The sequence below is a fragment of the Mastomys coucha genome, unplaced genomic scaffold, assembly GCF_008632895.1.
Source record: "Mastomys coucha isolate ucsf_1 unplaced genomic scaffold, UCSF_Mcou_1 pScaffold12, whole genome shotgun sequence".
NCBI lineage: Eukaryota > Metazoa > Chordata > Mammalia > Rodentia > Muridae > Mastomys > Mastomys coucha.
Genome location: NW_022196894.1, coordinates 18,759,505 through 18,779,576, shown reverse-complemented (window position 1 = coordinate 18,779,576; position 20,072 = coordinate 18,759,505). Strand labels below are relative to the sequence as shown.

General features: G+C 42.2%; 2 long non-coding RNA genes across 2 annotated transcripts; both read left to right on the top strand.

Annotated features, from left to right (window-relative positions):
* The first annotated feature begins 11,762 nt into the window (after positions 1 to 11,762).
* On the top strand, positions 11,763 to 12,863 carry LOC116086334. The gene is made up of 2 exons (XR_004116874.1): positions 11,763 to 11,803; positions 12,579 to 12,863. It is a non-coding gene; the product is annotated as an uncharacterized LOC116086334 (long non-coding RNA).
* A 245-nt stretch (positions 12,864 to 13,108) lies between these two features.
* LOC116086335 lies at positions 13,109 to 16,049 on the top strand. Its single transcript, XR_004116875.1, has 2 exons — positions 13,109 to 13,199; positions 15,920 to 16,049. It is a non-coding gene; the product is annotated as an uncharacterized LOC116086335 (long non-coding RNA).
* Positions 16,050 to 20,072: the final 4,023 nt, after the last annotated feature.

The window sequence follows — 20,072 nt, the reverse complement described above, 5'->3', positions numbered from 1 at the left end:
GCTGCACTTTCACCAATAGCCTTTCCTGGGTAGTCTTCATAGTGCCTAACCTCAACTTTTCTACATGACCCCTTCAATCCTGGAACTTCAACTGTCACTGAGACTCCACCTACACCAGTGGCCTCTCTGGCATCTCACAGTGGCAAGCCTCAGCTTTTCTCCATGACTCTTTCATGCTTTCAAAGCCAATACCACCTGGGTAACTTTTACACTACTAAGTTCGCCTGCCAGTGTGAGGTACAACATTGGCAGTCTCCTTGTGCTGTTTCTCAGGTGATTCTTTCTAAAAGATTTTACCTCAATGATATTGGTCCCTTGTTATTCACCACTAAATTTTCAGTTCCAGGTGACCAACACCAATTGTCCCACTAAAACAAAGGTTTTCACTTTAATGGTGCCAGTCTTTTGTTTTTCAAAGCTAATTCTTCAGCCACAGCTAACTACAGAGCCTTTGTTAAATTCGGTGTGGGTGCTCCACTCACAAAGAAACAGGGATAGATATTGATGCAATTAGCATATTGATCCAGTATACTGGGGTCATCTTGCATTTGGAGCAAAGGCAACCCCGAGGAAACAAAGCTCTTAGTTTTTATACCTTTTCAGAACAGAGTTTTATAGTTTACAACATGGGCTGGTTACAATTTACAACTTGGGCTAGTTACACTTTATCTTTCCCATTGTTCTTTTGTTTCTATTGACTTTTCTCCTCCAGGTGAGGAGTAGACACCTGTTGCACATAGGAGGGGTGGGAGGGAGATCCACCCTCCCTGGAACCGGGCATTTCTTGGGGATGAGTGTTTGCTCTGTAAACCCTTCTGAAGCTCTTTGCCTTTAGGCTTAATGGACATTCCTTGCTCTTTGGTATTTTTATGAGGTATCCCTGTTTGCTCAATTCTTATACCTTCATATAGATGGCCTTGTAGAATCTTTCCTTCCCTCTGAAACTTTACAAGAAGTCCTCTGTTAGCATTCTGTCTAAACTCCACCCCCACAGTCCCCTATCTGGCAACATCCAGGTAGGCCTGACCCACTATAAAAGGGTCTACTTGCCCCCTACTTTCTCTCTTTCTCTCTTGGTCTCTTGCTTCTCTCTTGCTCTCCCCTTCACCATTCCCTTCTCTTCCCCCTCTGTCCATGTGCTCATGGCCATGACCGGCCTCTACTTCTCTACTCTCTCCCTCTCTCTGTCTTTCTCTGTCTCTACTATCTTTTTAACTCCCCTCCCCATGCTCTAAATCAACCCTATTCTATACTATACCATCATGTGGCTGGTTCCCTCAGAGGGAAGGGATGCCTTGGCATTGGCCTGGTGAGACATTCCCTTCCTCCATACCTCACCACACCCCCTCATAGAACAGATTCTACCTCTTTATCTTTTTATAAACACATCACCCTTCATTGTCTTCATTGCTCTCAACACTCTTATCTTCCAGGATCCTACAGAACAGCTCTCTGAGCTCTCAACACCCAACTGTCTTTTCTAGCCCAATGTTCTAAAGCCCATCTACAATCCTCCAAAACAACATAATCAGGTCTGCAACAGTAATACCCCACTTGTCTTAGGGTTTTTATTGCTGAGATCAAACACCATAAGCAAAGAACAAGTTGAAGAGGAAAGTTTATTTGGCTTAAACTTCCACAGCACTGTTGATAATAAAAGAAATTGGCTTAGTTCCTTCTGAGGTGCTGGGACTAAAGGCATATACCACCACACCTGGCTCTGAGCTTTTCTTTAATTCCTGATCGCAGTTGGAAGTTTATCTGGGTGGGATCTTGCCCTGAGGTCACCATTTCCTTTATTCCATGTAATACCAGGTTTTTCTTTAATCTATTTATGTCCTTTAACACTGGACTTAGCTGTTTATCTCCTTTAACACAGGATTTAGCTCCATTCTACTTCCTGATGTCCCTTTTCACCTTGAACATTTTTTATTTTTTCTTGTTCAACTTTACTCTTTTTCATTACTGATTTTCATAAGAGCAAACACTAATGGCTACACAGCAGAGCTGTGAGACTCCCGGAGGGACCCTCCCACACTCAAATCCTGAGAGCAATGATCCCAAACACCACCAACACTCGAACTTGATGCAATCAGCAAGAGGCTTTTCATTCCAGAAAGCTGGGGTGAGACTTGTATTTCTCACAGGGGTAGAGGAATCTGGCCCTGAGCAAGGTCATAGGCAGCTTTTTATTCCTGTGCAGTTGCTGGGGCAAAAGGGAAGGCTGGGGTAAGGGGAAGGTACGGGGTGGTTTCTGATTGGTACTGGCTTACATTAGGGTTCAGGGGCAGATTAGCCACCTGGCAGTTGTTTATTACCTTTGCCCAGGTAGTTGTCCAGGTCATGTTGCTCCTGGGTTCTGGGACATGGCCTTCCAAGTTCTGGGGACTTTCCACATGCTAGCTTCCCGCTGGGTTCAGCCAGCAGTTAAGTTCCCACAACACAATTTGAAAACTTAATGTTACATTCCCTCCTCCTCTATTGGAACTGTTGTATTTGGGTCCTCCACTCTTGAAAAATCAGGAGGGATATCGCTGCAATTTGCATGAGGTTTTTATTGAAACTAGTATACTAGGGTCGCTCTTGTCCTGAATGCAGGGCGACCCAGAGGAAACAAAGCTCTAAGTTTTTATATCTTTTCAGAACAGAGTTTTACTGCTTACAATGTGGACTGGTTACAATTTACAACATTGGCTGGTTGCTCTTTATCTTTCCCACTGAGTGTGGCAGCCAGAGAGGGGTTGCCATATGGAAGCTTAAAGGATGTGAGCTAAAATCTCTCCGGAGTATTTCCAGCTCAAAAAAGGGCATAGGGAAGGAGAACTGTCCAGTCTGTTATGCCAGTCTTTATTGACAATTTGGTTAAGGTCTCTTTTATGGTTTTATTTATTTTCTTTATCTGTCCTGAACTTTGGGTTCTCTAAGCACAATGTAAGTTCCATTCTACCCCAAGGATCTTGGCCAATCCCTGACTTACCTGGGCAACAAAAGTGGGTCCGTTGTCTGACCTAATTACCTTAGGTAGATCAAACTGTGGAAAATTTTCTTCTATTATCTTCTTGGCCACTATTTGAATGGTTTCTTTTTTTTACAAGGGAAAGCCTCAGTCCATCCAGAGAAGGTATCTATAAACACTAAATGATATTTGTTACCATACCTGGTGGGTTTAATTTCAGTGAAATCAGCTTCCTAATGCTCAACAGGTCTTGGCCTCTTAGGCGGGCCCCCTTAAGGGCCCTGGAAGAGGAGGCATCTTGCATCTTTTTAGATCCTAGATGGGTAAAGCAGTGTAGCTGATCAAGGTATCTTTTAGCTTCAAGTTGGGGTAAAATATATTTTCCAGTTCTGGTTTCCCTCATTCCATATGGTGATTCTGCCTGGTATCCTGCGTCTAGCATTTTCTTGTGGTCCTCAGGAGTGTATTTAAAGAGGCTGGGTCTCCCAGCATCTGGATCACCTATCATTATCAGAACATTTAGTCCTTGGGTTGCTCTTTTGGCCTCAGCATCTGCCCACTGGTTCTCTCTAACCACCCAGTCATTGGTGCACTGGTGACCTGGGCAGTGCATAATAGCCACTTTGTCTGGCAGGTGAATGGCCTCTAGGAGGGCTAAGATCTCAGCTCAGTTTTTAACATCTTTTTCAGCAGAGGTAAGCAGCCCTCTTTGCCTGTAGATGGCACCATGGACATGGGCCGTGGCAAAAGCATATCTGCTGTCAGTGTAGATGTTGACCTTTTGTCCCTCAGCCAGTCATAAGGCTTGAGTCAAAGTTATTTATTTTGCTCACTGAGCCGAGGCAGATTGCTAGCCCAGATGATCTTTTCATTGTCTACAACCGTCCCCTGCACCCTCTTACCTCTAACCATGTAGCTACTGCCATCTGTGTACCAGTCCACAGCCCTTGGCCATGGCTGGTCCCACAGGTCTCGGCATTAACCAGGACATCTTGGCAGGAATGGAGGACAGTCTCTTCAGTGGTTTTGGGAAACAGGGTGGCTGGGTTAACAATGGCGGGTGTGGGATGAATACTTTTCCTGGTTTTCCTGCTCATTAACTGGCAGCAGGGGCATGTTTTAGGGAGACCAGCAAGGGCACCAGACCCCCAGTTGGAGAATATGGGGGATGCAAAGGTTACTTTTTTATTTAGGAGCAAACTCTGATAGTGGGTCATGTGGGCATTTGAGAGCCTAGTGTTCTATTATCTTCTGCAATACATGCATTGATTTTTTTTAAGCAGTCTCTGGCGGGGGTTGCCCAGGTGTCCTGCCTGTCCTGCTTTCTCCCTTGGCTCTATATAGGAGTCTCTACCTCTCACTGTGGCCAAGATCCATATTAAATTCTGATTCTGCCCTTTTATTTTTTCATTCTCACATTTTTTTGTTTTGTTTTGTTATTTTCTCCTTTTGCTTTAATTTTTCTGGTCTCTGTAATTTAAGCTTAATGTCTAGCAGCCGCCTGTCCCATGAACACCATGGCCACCACTGCCTGTTGCCCCTCTGCAGCGGGATCAAAAGGGGTATACCTGCGGTAGGCCTCCATAAGCCGTTCCAAAAATACGGATGGGGACTCTGTTGTCCCCTGAACTACTTTTTTTTACCTTGGCCAAATTGGTGGGCTTCTGTGCCGCCCTTTTGAGACCCATCACTAGAGGCTGGAGGTTCGACACGCAGTCTCTCCCTACCTTCAGAAGTGTTGTCCCAGTTGGGACAGTCTAAGGGGAACCCAACATCAGTGACGTTCTGCAACTGGGAGGGCCATAGGCCCGCAGCAGAAGGATTTGGGTGTTTGTAAGAGCTGCCACTGTGGGAAGGTCATAGGCACTCAGTGGAAGGAAGGTTGTAGGCACTCCTCTGGGCGGGGCCAACAAGATTCTCGGGGGGCGTTGAGGCCACAGCTGCCTGTGGTGGAGGCAAATGAGGTGACGTAGGATGAGGTTGTGGAGGAGGTTTGACTGAGTGTCAGGGTAAATTTCTTAGGAGCCACTAGGGAAGGCTCTTGAGTGCCAGAGGTAGTTGAAGCCTCTCGGGAGGGCTCTTTATTATTTGGGTTCTGACAGCCTTGCAGGGCCAGGACTCAGGAACCTGGTCCTCCAGGGAGCTCAGGTGTCTGAATTCATGGCCGGACTCATGGCAGAGGACTGAACATCAGGTCCTCTCACACAATGATGTATGGTTGTTGGTCAGGGCATTTTCCTGGTCCCTGATGGAAAACAATATCTTTAACAGCCTGTATCACGTCCAAGTTGAGTACTCTCTCTGGTGGCCATCTTAAGTTAAAGGCAGGCCATTGAGCAGAAAGTCTGCCAAGGTCCCTTCTTTACTTTAACTGTGAGGTTGTGAGCCCAGTCCCTAAACTCCTTCCAGTGGTCCAGAGTCAAAGTCAGAGGGGTCACAATAGTCTGTCCCATCGTCAACGTCAGCACACACACATCCAAAAGGAAAGGAAACAGAATAAAAAGCCTGATGCACACTCGGCCACTCTGAGAGCACAGAAAGAAACTGAGATGGGTGGGGCCTCTGAGTGCCATTTTACTCAACCAAAATATGGCACTCCTCTAAAATACCCATGGAGGGCTTCCGCATGTCTCCCCTTCTTGGGGTGTCCCCCAAGTACAATGGCAATCCCACCAATTGCAACTAGCCAGGCTAAAAAGCACCGTACCAACAGTCGCAAGAGAAACAAAACCACAGACACAAAACCAAAAGTAACAGCGATTGACAGATGAGACGGACAGACACAGGGGGAGACCTGAGCTTACCTCCAAGAGTGTTCTTGTCAGTGAGGGGTGGTCACAAATCCTGCAGACAAGCCCCCAAATGTGAGACTCCCAGAGGGACCCCCACACTCAAATCCCTGGAGCAACGGCCCCAACCACCACCAAGACTCGAACTTGATGCAATCAGCAAGAGGCTTTTTATTCTAGCAAGCTGGGGCAAGACTAGTATCCCTCTCAGGGGTAGAGGAGTCTGTCCTCGAGCAAGGTCTTAGGCAGCTTTTTATTCCTGTGCAGTTGCTGGGGCAAAAGGGAAGGCTGAGGTAAGGGGAAGGTATAGGGTGGTTTCTGATTGGTGCTGGCTCGAGTTAGGGTTCAGGAGCAGATTAGCCACCTGGCAGTTGTTTGTTACTTTTTCCCAGGTAGTTGTCCAGGTCATCTTGCTCCTGGGTTCTGGGACGTGGTCTTCCAAGTTCTGGGGACTTTCCATAAGTTAGCCTCCCACTGGGTTCAGCCAGCAGTTAAGTTCCCACAACACAATTTGAAAACTTAATCTTACAGAGCCAATACCAGGTTGTTCTGAGCTTTCCTCTGCCAGCACATCTAATCCAAAACTCTTTAATTTGGCATCAGATAGACTTTTGAATGAGGGCAGACAGAAGCTACATTCTTCACCAAAATATCACAAGTGCAGTCTAACACTCTTCTCCTCTGAAACCTCTTCAACCAGGCTCCCACAGTTCCAATCACTCTCAACACCACTGTCCTCCTTGTTCTACTTAGATGGCCCATTAAGCCTCAAGGGTTGAACTTATTTTCTAATATAAAGTCCCAAAGTCCATATTCCTTTAAACCAAATCTTGTTCAGGCCTATCACAATAATATCCAAGTCTCTGGTACCAATTTCTGTCTTGGGGTTTTGTTGCTGTGAAGAGGCACCATGACCATAGCGACTCTTATGAAGGAAAACATTTCATTGAGGCTGGATCAGTCCATTATCCTCAATGTGGGAAGCATGGCAGCATGTAGGCAGACATGGTGCTGGAGAAGGAGCTGAGAGTATAACATCTGCATCCAAAGGCAGCAGTGACAGTGACATACTTGAACTTCTGAGACCTCAAAGCACACCCTCTAGTGACATCCCTCCTCCAACAAGCCACACCACCTGGTGGTGGGACTTCCTGTGGGCCTGTGGGGGCCATTTTTATCCAAATCACCATAGGAAGTCAGGCAGGAACTCAAACAGGATAGGAACCTGGAGGCAAGAGCTACTGCAGAAGACATGGAGTACTGCTTACAGGCTTGCTCCTCATAGGTTGTTCAGCCAGTTCTCTCTCTCTTTTAAGTTTTAAAAATGTTATATTAAGAGCCGGGCAGTGGTGGCACATGCCTTTAACCCCAGCACTTGGGAGGCAGAGACAGGTGAATTTCTGAGTTTGAGGACAGCCTGGTCTACAGAGTGAGTTCCAGCCAGGGCTATACAGAGAAACCCTGTCTCAAAAAACAAGAAAACAAACAAACAGCAACAACAAAAATTTCTTTGTGAATTTCACATCATGCACACTGATCCTACTCATCTCCTTGTCCCTTCATATTTACCCTCTACCCTTTTATCTTCCCCCTCAAAAGAAAAACAAAACTGAATAAATAAAAATAAGAAACAAACAAACCAACAAACACATCTCATCATGAAAGATGCAGTGTGTCATGGTGTGTCTCACAGTATAGCCTTGTTCCAAACATCTTTATTTACAAATGTTCATTGCAATGAGTCACTACTCTGGTTCAAGGCCTCTGGCTTCTACTACACAATCAATACTGAATCCTCCTAGTTATCCTTTCATTGCCCTATGTCATGGAGATCCTACAGCTTTGGATCTGTAGGACCACCTGCTTCATGTGTTCCAGCAGTTCATAGATGGAGTAGATGTTGGGGTAGACCAACTCAAAGCTCTGGATCTGGGCTTGGGTGGTAGCTGGCTTGGTCAACCTGAAAGCTCTATAGCCACATCACCAGGGCAAACTCATTACCTAGGTTAGCTCACCTAAGTGTTGGTGTTGTTAAAGGGTGGGCGGCTCTCCAGCTCTCATGCCCTTGGGGACTGCTCACTCATGTCTACACCAACAGGACCGGTTTGACTGTGCTGCCCAGGTGAACAGCCTGTTTTCTTATAGAACACTGGACCACCATTCAGCATGACCCCACCCACAATGGGCTGGAACCTTGATCACTAATTAAGAAAATGAATTATAGTCAGATCTTATGTAGGCATTTTCTCAATTGAGGATCCCTCCTTTCAGGTAACTCTAGCTTGTGTTATGTTGACATAATACTAATCAGGGCAGGCTGTAAATAAAAGTTTCTGGAAGGAATCACATTTTTATAGAACCTTCTGCAAGGCTGATTAACTAGAACTTCAGTGATCATGGAGAAATTGAAACGTTGTAAGTCCAGAGCCAAGTTTTATCTGCTTGGGGACAATGTTTTAACTGCTGAGCCATCTCTCTAGCCCCATTATCTTGGGAGAACTAATTAGTTTCATTAATCTATTGCCCTCCTCTGTATATGAATTAACATCTTTGTGGCTATTAGATAAATTATTGGGAATGAACAGTATACTAGTTTTCACCAAGCAAAAGGCTAAGACACACAATCATATAACATCTAACCCCTACAGCAGAAATTTCCCCACTTTTCTAGATACTGTCTGCCTGATGTTCCCACCAATGTACTTGAAAGGTGTCTTGGCTCATTAATTTCTTTGTTCTGTTATCACACACACACACACACACACACACACACAAACTTAATGAAACTGTTAACAAGTTAAGACATAGGATTTACAGTAAGCTTAAAGCTTAATCTGGATTACTTATATTTGACCCCAGAATAATCTCACTCATATACCCTTTGATGTAAAAGTAGTGCTTTTGCATTGACAAGGTCAAATTTAGACGCAGCATAGTTTTATCCCATGAGGGATTAAAACCCCCATCTTATTCCTCATTCAGGGATCTCCATGAATACTGGGAGGAATACTGGCTTTCTCCCTCTTCACACTGGTGATTACCAAACACTTGATGAGGGTGTTTGAGAAAGGTTTGTTTGAGTTTGTTTATTTATATGAGTTTGTTTGTTTGTTTTTTGTTTTTTCTATCAAAGGTAGTTTGACTACTTAGGGCCAGTATTTCACACATCTTTCCTCCACATAAAACTTTGTTTAAAAAACAAAAGAAAACAACAACAAACCTGACTCCTTTCCTAGTGATGCCCCTCCAACAAGACCACAAACACTTCCACTAACTGGAACAAGCATTCAAAAATAGGCACCTATGGGAGCTGTCCTCAGTCAACTCCTTTGGCAGGCCTAGAGGCTTCCTGGCCCTGTTCAACATATTTTAACATATTTTTTATTTTCTTATTTTTTGTTTTTTTTTCAAGACAGGGTTTCTCTGTGTAGCCCTGGCTGTCCTGGAACTCACTCTGTAGACCAGGCTGGCCTCAAACTCAGAAATCCACCTGCCTCTGCCTCCCAAGTGCTGGGATTAAAGACGTGTGCCACCACCGCCCGGCTATTTTAAACATATTTTAAAAATAAGCTAATGTGTGTGTTTTTTTCATTCTCGGATCCAAAGATAGCTCCTGGTTGGTAAGGACAAGCGGTCTGCCAGGAGCACAAAGCAGTGAAGCAAAACTCATGGGTACACCAAGCAGTTGCTTTTCTAAATGGATAAAGTGTCACTTAAGAGTATTAGGGTTAGGCAGGCAGGGGTGTTGCACCCCTTTAATGCCAGCACTTGGGAGGCAGAGGCAGGCGGATTTCTGAGTTTGAGGCCAGCCTGGTCTACAGAGTGAGTTCCAGGACAGCCAGGGCTACACAGAGAAACCCTATCTTGGGGAAACAAACAAACAAACAAAGAGTACTAGGGTTTTAAGTTAGGGTTAACTATTTTTAGCAAGTTATTTTCTCATGGACTTAAATTTCTGCTACTGTGGACGTCACAGATCCATGTGATCTCAGCCAACCCCATTTTGAATGGGACAAAATGATACTGAGGTCACTGTCTCTTCCCCAGTTCCTCCCTGTGCCCAGGTTCAACTATGGAAACTGGGTACACCTCCCAGTTCTTTCCACCACCTTCATGGGTTTCTTTCCTAGCAGCAACTTGTCCCTAGGAGCCAAGGGGAGATTAAAATAAGACCCAGAAGACAGCTCTCCACGTTCATAAGTACAGCTTATGGTAGTACATGCTCCCCTTCCTCGAGTTGAGACTGTGGAATTCCTTCCTCTGTTTCTTTATTTTGCTATTTGGCATTTACATACCTGAGGGTAACTTATTTTGTGATATATGTTAATTTAACTTGATTGCTCATTTGAAATAAAAAAGGGGTGACTAAACATTTAATCTGTGAGATACATGGATCCCCATGGGACTTGTGCTCCAATGAGAGATGGGTTCATTGTATTATGGAGCTGAGCTTATCATAAGCAAAAAGTAACCCTGTTGCCATCTTGACTTGTGATATCGACCAATGGCAAGAACCATGAGACTTCAATGACATCTTTGTTCATGAATCCAGATAGCCCGAGCCAAGATGGGGATACCCTAAAACTTCTCACTGCTCCTGAGCCCTCAGGGGATTTCCTCACCTCTAGAGTTTTTCACACAACAAGCATTCAGTTGCTTATCCCAACTTTTTTTCTCATTTTGAGTTTTTACTTCCCTAGATGCTCAATGGGATCTTGGAAATGGGAGACCCAGAGGAGACTGCTACATAGGCCCTACTGCCATGAAATACAGCTGAGGCATTTTCTATATCGGACTTACGAGGTGTTACCAGAGACTTCCATATGACTTATGTCATATCACTTTGCATGATATATTTGTTGGTTCCTAGAGGCAACTTAGACGGTTTCCAGCAATGTGCCACCAACACTAATTAGCCAACTACTAATGGGAACTAACACTGTGAGATAGCTAGGCCTTGTGGGCCCCCCAGAATAGACTGACAGGTGCTTGAAGACTTGTGGCAAGTAAGAAGCTGCAGTAGCTGGAGGCAAAAGGTGTCAGTGAGGAGAGGAGGTAGAGAATATAGGCTCAACTTGGTATTAATGCCTACTCTTTCTGCCTAATGTATCCAACCTGTTTTTCTCTATCTGAGATAGAATATTCTTACCCTTCTCATGGTGCCTTTCTGCCCACTGACCCCTGGGTACCCTGGTTTTTGTTTGTACTTTCCAGTTACAATGACCAAATGACAGACTTAGGGGGAAAACATCACTTTCTAGGTTCTCTGAGATGTTATCATTTCTCAGTTATCCATATCCAGTAGATTACAGGAACATAAACAAAATGATAATAAAATAAGAGCTATTAGCAGTAAGTCCATGGAGAGGATAGAGAAGACCCTCTGCCTAATAAAATAAACATCACAACTGTAACTCCAGAGTCATAGTGTTTTTTCCTGGGCATTCTTTGATTAGTGTTGCAGCGTCTTGTAACATCATTTGATGGTGTTTTATGGTGTGTTTCTGCTGCCTATATGTATCCAACCAAAGCCATTCTCTGGATTGCATAAGGCACACCATGGATTTGACTACCTTGTGTTTTCTGTAACATTTACCTGGGAACTTACAAAGTCTCATAGTTTACTAGTATTACATGGGTAATATTAATTTACTATATTATTCTAGGTATGCCATTTCATTTAGCTTTCTTTTATTAAGTCGGTCCTGCATAGTATTAGCCTCTAAGCCAAGCAACTGCCATCTCTAAAAGACCACCCATGTCTGGTCATAGAAGACCACAGCTGGGCTTGTTCATTCTTTCTCCTTTGGAGCAGGTAGGATGGTCGGTCTTGGATCCTCACTGAGTAGGCAGCCAGTTGTATGCAATTTTGCTCTAATTGTATGTGGCCTTGAGGTCTTGGGGAAGAGCTAGAATATATAAGCTGGGGAAGACCAACAAGAGAGGGCTCTATGTATGCAACAATGGGGAAGCTGTCATGCCTACCATGTGAGGACTTCCAGATGTGGCTACTTTGAGACCAGCCACATTCATGTCACCATCTGCTCACCCATGCTCTGTAAGTAATCCCCATAAGATTATGTGTTCCCTCCGAGTGCACTTTGGTAAAATCAAACTTTGGTTTGCCATTGGAACCTCACAAGAAGGGGATAGACATTGCTTAGCTTTCCTCCAGGGAGAAATTTCTCACAACAGATGGAGAATTTACTTGTTAATCTTTCTATGTCTCGTGATATTAGGAAAACCAACAAGTAGAAGAAAATGCTAAGAGGATGTAAAAATGAAATATATTTAGTAAAACAAGGATTTACATATGAAGGTTACAGTGACTAGACATTTTTCTAGAATAGAAAAGAAAGCAAGATAGCATTAAAAAGTTACAAAGGTCTGAGAAATTGCATAATGAAATAAACTTGAGACTATGTACATAAAAGATAAAACTTTATATGACATTAAAATTTCTAAGGTCAAAGTTCAATTCATTGATGCCAATTCTCTGATTAAATTAATGACATTTTTGATATCTTCTTAATACACAACTACAAGAACTGGCTTAAAAGAACAAAAATGTATGTCTCATCAAAGTGTATTTAAAAGTGTCTTGGCTTTGGCTCAAGCTTTATCTAAATATGATACATGTGGTTAAAAGGAACAGACTGGTATAACTGACCTTCTGGTATTCGAAAACTATATTTAAAGACCAGTATGGATGTGGTCAGGTTTTTTTTTTTTTTGAAACTATACCCCTTTCCCTTCAAAGTTGACTAGGGTACTATAAGGCATCTCTCAAAATGTTCTGTAACTGTGAGGAGTCATCTGTTCTCTCTGAACAGGAAGGTCATGGAAACCCTATCTGGCGAATGCTAACCATTGCTAGTCTGCCAACAGGAGACTCAACACAGTAGAAAATATTTACTCAATGCTTCCAAGAAAATCCGTAGTCATGCAAGACTCACTCAGGTAGAACAACTTGTAAAAGGAATGCCAGAGAACCAAAGAAAAAGGACTGACCTTGGCCACGTGCACTATCTTGAATACCCAACAGGAAAGTATAATGAAAGACTAAAGTAATTTGTCGCATATTACACTCTGCAGCTATTAAAGTTAAATCTACATAAGATGTTATTTATGTTGGAATTTTGAGACAGCATAAAGAGACAGAAGGCAGAAAGAGACCAGAGTCTGGCCACCCACAGAGAAGGGAGCTTTTCTCTTGTAGGAAATGTAGGGTTCTGCATGGGGAACAAGCTGGCTGTGACCTTTTATAGAAACAGGGTAAGGGGTTTGGGAATGATAAAACTGTTGCAGTCAAAGGGTCTTGCATTGAGGAAACCTTTCCCCTCAGAGCTGTAATTCCTACACTGGGGATACTTTTATTCTCAGAGCTGTAACACTTACAGGAGGCTTCAAGAGAAGAGGAGACCAGGGGCCCTGGACTCTTTAACTGCTTCCAGGTAAGTAAGCTTATTGGAGGCCAGTAGTTGAAGAGAGGGTCCTCTGATCACTGAGGAGGCCATGGGTCTTTTACTTGATCAACTGCAATGGATCACGAAGTTGCCTTCATGCATTCCTGGAGAAAAATTTGAAGAATATACATTAGAGGGCTGTAAACAGGTGATTTGGTTACAAAGTAAAATGGAAAGATTACCCAAGGAGGTAGAGGGATGGGAGGAGGAAAGAGGCCAGAGAGTAGGGGTGGAGGAAGAGGGAGAAAGAGGCAGCTGAAGAGAGGAAATGGATATAGAGTTGCTTCAGAGTGATGGTGATTAGTCCCATTTGCAAGTGTTACAAGCTCTGAGGGGAAAGTTTTCCCCAGGGCCAGTGTTACAGCTCTTGAGGGGGAAGGTTTTCCCAAAGTGTTCCATCTCTGAGGAAAAAGGCTTCCCCAATGCAAGTGTTACAGCTCTAAAGGAAAGATACCCTGTCAGTCAGAAGGCAGAGAATACCACAAAGTCACACTGCACAACAAACCTCACACAAAAGATTTATTGGGAGAGACACAAGAGGATGTCTGCTTCTACGCAGGCTGCACAAGTGAGGAGCAGCAAGGAGCTGAGCAGGAAGCAGACTTTATATAGGATTTCCTGGGGACAGAGTTTTCCAAGCTGGAGATTTCCAGGGAAGTTATTTCAGGTTCAAGGATTGGTGGATTTTCAAGCTTAGAGACTGATTGTGTTTGTTGCGTTTTCAAAACCTGGAAGTGGGTTTGGAACATTTGCCTTACAGCACTTTCAGGAGTGCTGTATCAAAGTGAGCCATCAGAAGAAACAAGGTGCTACTGAGTACCAAAAGAAGGAAACTGGATAAAATACAGGCCTAGGAGAAAAAGTGTATCTGACTTGGGGTGAAAGGGATGAATATCCCTTGCAGCCAGAATTTCTCTACAGCAGCTAAAGGGTCTTTTTCCAATGTATCAGGAGCAAATGAAGCTGAGGTGCGGTGAGAGCAGTTGGGGAAGCTTGTATGGAATATTTTCTTTGGCTATAAGGGGGAAACTCAGTAAGTAAAACATTTTAACAAGACAGGGTAAGAACATAAGTATGGAGATAATGAGGACTGAAGAGTGATCAAGGAAGGAGCCAGAGTGGGAAGGAACCAGAAGCCCACACATAAGAGGAGGAATGTGGTTGAATCTGGTCCCTGTGTCCTTGGGTCCCATTTCAAACCACTTAGGATTTGCTGTGTAGAAGCAGCAGCATTGTTGGAGAAGGGCACAGATCCCACCCCTAGCAACAAATCTAGTCTTGCAGTACAGCAGCAGCCAAAGAATTAAGCTGTTCCTGAAAGACATTGAGTTGGTCTCAAATTTCTTTAAGGTTTTGAGAAAGTTACTAAGATAAAGTTGGCTGATACAAAGAAGGCTCCAGTCCAAGACATTTTGAGTTCTGAAAAAAAAATGTTCACAATGGCAAAAAGAGGCATGTGTGGAATGGCCCATGGTCCATTAATTCCCCTCTGAGAGGTCACCAGACCTGATTTTAGGGGGTTGAGGACAATGATCTCTCTTAAGTGATTTGAGGTGACCAAAGGGACAGTACAGAAAGGGCAAGATTTACAGTGCCTGGGAGAATGGTGGCCCATCCAAGAGGTCACAATAACACTTAAATGATAGAATGATCCAGAACATAAATCAGGAGGTAATAATTGTACAACATTGTGGGGAATATTAAGAGAGAAAGTTATTGAGAATAATTATATCAATTAGTGTAAGTTTAAATGCAACTTTACATGTGACTGCCTCATGTACCATAATTCTATAAAGCATAAGTAACTGTAATCAGTTGTTTCTTACATCAGACTCTTGCATGAGAAACAAGCACCTGGAAACTTTGCTAAAGGGACAGAGTTAGCTGCTATGGACACACATGATGGCCTAAGAAGCCTATAGATTCTTTTTCACTACATTGAAAAGCCCCAAACTTCTGAACTGGTAAAATGTTAAGTTTGAAAACAAAATGAACCAACAAACAAAAGAAAGAAAGGAAGGAAGGAAGGAAGGAAGGAAGGAAGGAAGGAAGGAAGGAAGGAAGAAAGAAAGGAAGGAAGAAAGAAAGGAAGGAAGGAAGAAGGAAAGAAAGAAAGAAAGAAAGAAAGAAAGAAAGAAAGAAAGAAAGAAAGAAAGAAAGAAAGAAAGACAGAAAGAAGGAAAGAGAGAGGACTGGAGAGATGGCTCAGCAGTTAGGAGCACTGACTGCTCTTCCAGAGGTCTTGAGTTCAATTCCCAGCAACCACATGGTGGCTCAAAACCATCTATAATGAGGATCCAATACCCTCTTCTGGTGTGTCTGAAGACAGCGACAGTGTACTACTCATAGATATGAAATAAATAAATAAATCTTTTTAAAAGAGAAAGAAAGGCTGGTGAGATGGCTCAGTGGGAAAGAGCTCTGACTGCTCTTCCGAAGGTCCTGAGTTCAAATCCCAGCAACCACAAGTTTCTGAGCTTACCTTATTAAGGAAATTCCTGGCCTCCTGGTATTTTTCTGAGATGTCCCTCTTTACTCAGATCTTACAGTGTCTCTTCTCAGCAATGTAAACCCTAACTAAGATAGAAGTTGGTTCCAGGGACTGGGGTATTGCTGTGATAGGCCTATGTGCCCTTCCCCCAGGCTTGAGTAGGCTAAATAACCTAGCTGGAGTTGTCTGACCTCAGAACATTTGCAATTTCCTACAGGAGCTTTGAGAAGTTGACTGCCTGCTGAGCTTGTTTTGCAACTCAATCTAGCTGAAGCAAAAGATGGGTCTGGAGGCTTTCCCTGTATAAACACAGTGCTGAAAATTAAACTTTGAGTCTTGATCAGAAACTTTGTCTTGGCTTCATCCTTCTCTCGACCCACCCCACCTCCCATCCTTTTTCATTTCCAGCCTCCCTTTCAGGTAATCCAGTTAATTGGTCTCTGCTGGACAGCTACAGGCCTGACCATACTTTTGTTTGGAGAAATGTAGATCTTGGGATTTTGGATTTGGAAAACAGTAGAATGCTTTAAGTGGGGCTTAATGGGTCTTCTTAGTAGGAATATGGAAGATGGTGGTATTTCAGAGAATTTTAGTAATTGGCCTAAAGATTGTTCTTGTGATATTTTGGTGGATATATGACTTCTTTTTGTGTTTGTCTGAAAATTCTGCCTACGGCTAAGGTAAAGAGATTTATATTAATTGCATTGTCAAAGGAAATCTCAGAAAAGTCCAGCCATAGACATTGGCCTCTGGTTTACTCTCATGAAGAGAATTTTGATCAAGCATAGAAAGCTTAGAAAGGAAAAATACAAAATGTATCATTCAAATATTAAAAGGATACCAGGAAGCAGAATGGAGCTGAATCCTGTATTCAAGGAAATAAACAGATTAAGGAAGTGCTAACCTCAGGACAAGATCCCAACCAGCTAGGTTTACTGTTTCTGTGTTTGCAGTTGAACAAGGAATTGTTATATCATGTTAGGCATTATTAGCTGGTTATTGTTTTCATTTGAACTGTTGATCTGAAATGAACTACAAATCAGAAATAGAAGGCACACCTCTGACCCAGATCTTGAGTCTGGATGACATAGGCTTTTGATCCTCATCTTGAGGCATAAGGGCCGTTAAAAGCTTAGGCCCAGACATGGTGGTACATTTTTTAATCCCAGGAGACAGAAGCATCTTCCATGGTATTGAAAGACCCCATAGGGAGTTCCCGTTCAAGTCCTGGGAGACATGCACCCAAAGAACACGACAGGCCATCTTGATGTAAAAAACATGAGGCATTTTTATTTCAGAGCTCCGGTTCAACCCCCAATCTCACACAGGAGACCAGGAATCGACCACGAGGCCCAGAGATTAGGGGCTTTTATAGGAAAAAGGTCTGGGGAAACAAAGGAATTGGTGTGGCTATACATGATTGGCTCTTTTAAATGTAGTTAGAGTTGAAAATTCCTAAAAGGGGAGTGCTAAGGGGACCAGGTGGCCCATTAGTCAAATGTCTGCTCCAGCATGTCCTTGCAGGCCTGGGCTGTGGATATGTCCTTGCATTTTTTACCCTATCTCTATGGTTTAGGTCTTCCTGGCCTGTCAGTCCCTGGTCACTTGCCTCTGCTTTGATTTAACTCTTTCAGTCCCAGGCTTACGTGGGCAAGCTCGTGCTGGACTTTTATTTTCCCTCTCATTCCCCCCTTTTTTATTAGATAGTTCTAATCATGGAACTAAATATCAGTATCATTATATTCTAGATTTTCTTGGCCTTGCAAAGTATAGTATTGTTGGTGTAACATTAAAATCTGAACAGCACTTTTTTTTTGAGCTTACTCATGGAGTTTCTAATGACTCTGAATGGTTTACATAAAAACAACATTTTTCTATATTTAAATCAATGGCAGTTCTTAACTCTCTATAAGCCTTATGCTGTAATACCATTACGGATGTTTTTGTAGCTGCCCCTGCAGTCTCTAAGCACAGTTTTAACACAACTGTCAGGGTAACTCTTGACTCTCTTTTTTTATTGTCAGGCACTACCTTACTGGCTCACAAGCTTTTTAGCTTCTCCCTCTTTTTTTTCTTGTTTTTATCTCTAGCTCTCTAGCCTCTTATTTATTCTGACTCTCACACTAGACTTTATCTTTAAAAACTTTCTTTTAAACATTCTATCTCTTTATTATGTCCTTTTACAGTCTTTCTGTAACTTCCTTCTTTTTTTTTTCATTTAAAACACTTTTTAGCCACCTGTACTAGTTTTCTTAACAACTTACCCTGTATCTCTTTTAATTTTTGTAGTCTTTCAACTCCACCAGAAATCCAGGAATGACTGAATAATAGAGAACATATGGGAAGCCTAACACAGCTTTTAGAAATATAATTAATAAGAGACTGCTGGACAGTCCTTACTTTAAGACGTTGGAGCATTAATCTTCAGCCTTCTGGCCCAGGAATGTCTGGCAGAGAAGAAAAACAGGAAGGACTCATCTACTCTGTCTCGGCAGATATATGCAGCCCTAGGCCTGTGTGTCCTTTTTGGACAGTGTCGTCTGCAGATGAAGAGGCAACTTTTGCCTAGTGGCTGTCTTGCCACAGCTGGAGCAGTTCAAATGATGCTCAATTTCTTCTTTGAGTCTGAGAAAGGGGGTACTGTCAGGCACAGACAGGTCTCTAGCCAGATGAATAAAGAGTATCAAATGCCATATTCTGTGGATTTCTGATGTTTTTGAAAACCAACTATTTATATATAGTAATCTGAACTATTGTCTATGAACTACTCACAGTTCTTTTTTCTTGAAATTATTCTAATAATAAACTCAGAGCCATGAATTTGCTAATTTGGCCCCATCTCACAGGTTTAAACATCTCAGGTCTGTCTATAATATCAGCAAATGTGGACTAGATCAAAGCCCTCTCTTCTGAGAAAATAAAAGAATTATTTGTAAGCCTACTTACAACTTTTACTGAAACCAGAAATTTCTTAACTGAATACAGAAAACTTTATCTTTTGATTTTTAAGTATGCGCAGCAGAACTGTATTAGCTACACCTCACAATCAATAAGAATAGCATTGTACACTCAATTTTAACAACAAATTCTCAATTTTAAGAGCTCTTACTTATTTCTTGTATACTAGTTTAACATGTAAATGGTTTATAACCCAAGCCTTAACTTTTACCAATTACTCTTATAGATATAAATATCAAAGCAAACTTTCTAAGAATAAGCTGTATATCTGAAGAAATACTTAAATAACTGACCAAATTCTAGTCACACAATGTTTTTAGTTTAAATTGTCTTATACACTAATTAAATTATTTTCAGTATAGGGTAATTATTATCAGAAGGTCGTTTTACCAAGGATAATATTGATTTTGTACCAAACAGGAATATATGAGCTTAACTCAATAACGAATTATAAGGCTTTCTATAGCTATACAATTAAATCTGGCTATTTTTTCTTATTTTAAATATTCTAGAAACATAACAATAACAACTCTCTCTAGCCCCAAAGCCCAGGGAACTGGGTAGATGACTCATCATAACTTCTTCAAGCTGAACGGGGGTGTAGAGATATAAAAAAAAAAAGGGAAAAGGAAAAACAGAATTAGTCTTCTGATGTTCGTGTCTTAACTGGATCAGGCTGAAGCTCAGGACACCAGGAGTTCAAGCAGGCTGTTTAGATGAGGAAATTCACCAAGGCTGTATATTTCTGTAACATATAAATCTCAAAACAAACTTTCAGTATTATTAAGATATATATTTTTGTTTGATTCTCTGGAGTCTATATTTCTGGAAGATGTAAATACTTTAATTATTTTTTTCTCAAAACACAGAAGCAAACCTTTAATCATAAATGCAAAGAAATCTATCTGGATGATATTTGGGTTCTCAGTGTCTTAAAGTCTCTAAATAAGAAAGTCTCTATCTCTGATATTCTAGCTGCATTTGACCAAGAACCAGCAGGCATCTCCCACTGGCTCAGTAATAGCACGTGCAAAACAGCCTTCTCCCAGCAACAGGCACAAGCTGTTCTAGATTTCTTTCTTCTACTATTGTTATACAGAACTCGTCTACTTCAGTTGTGCCTGGGACAGGCCTAAAATCTGATCACAGAACTGAGGCGTACACTTCAAAAGGAGTCAGCCTCCTGAGGTAGTCAGTCACTGACATCTCCTCACTCAGAGGTGTTCCAGATTGATATTTGCTATAATCTGTGGAGAGATCTGCATGCTTTCTTTATTCAGGTATAAAATTGTCCTAAGAAATATTTTGTTATAGCTAAAATTGAGATTTAACATTGTTTCCTGGCCTCTACAGTGTTTCAATAATCTTAATTGATTTCCTAGCTGTAGTTAGCTTGGAATTTCTACAAAGGA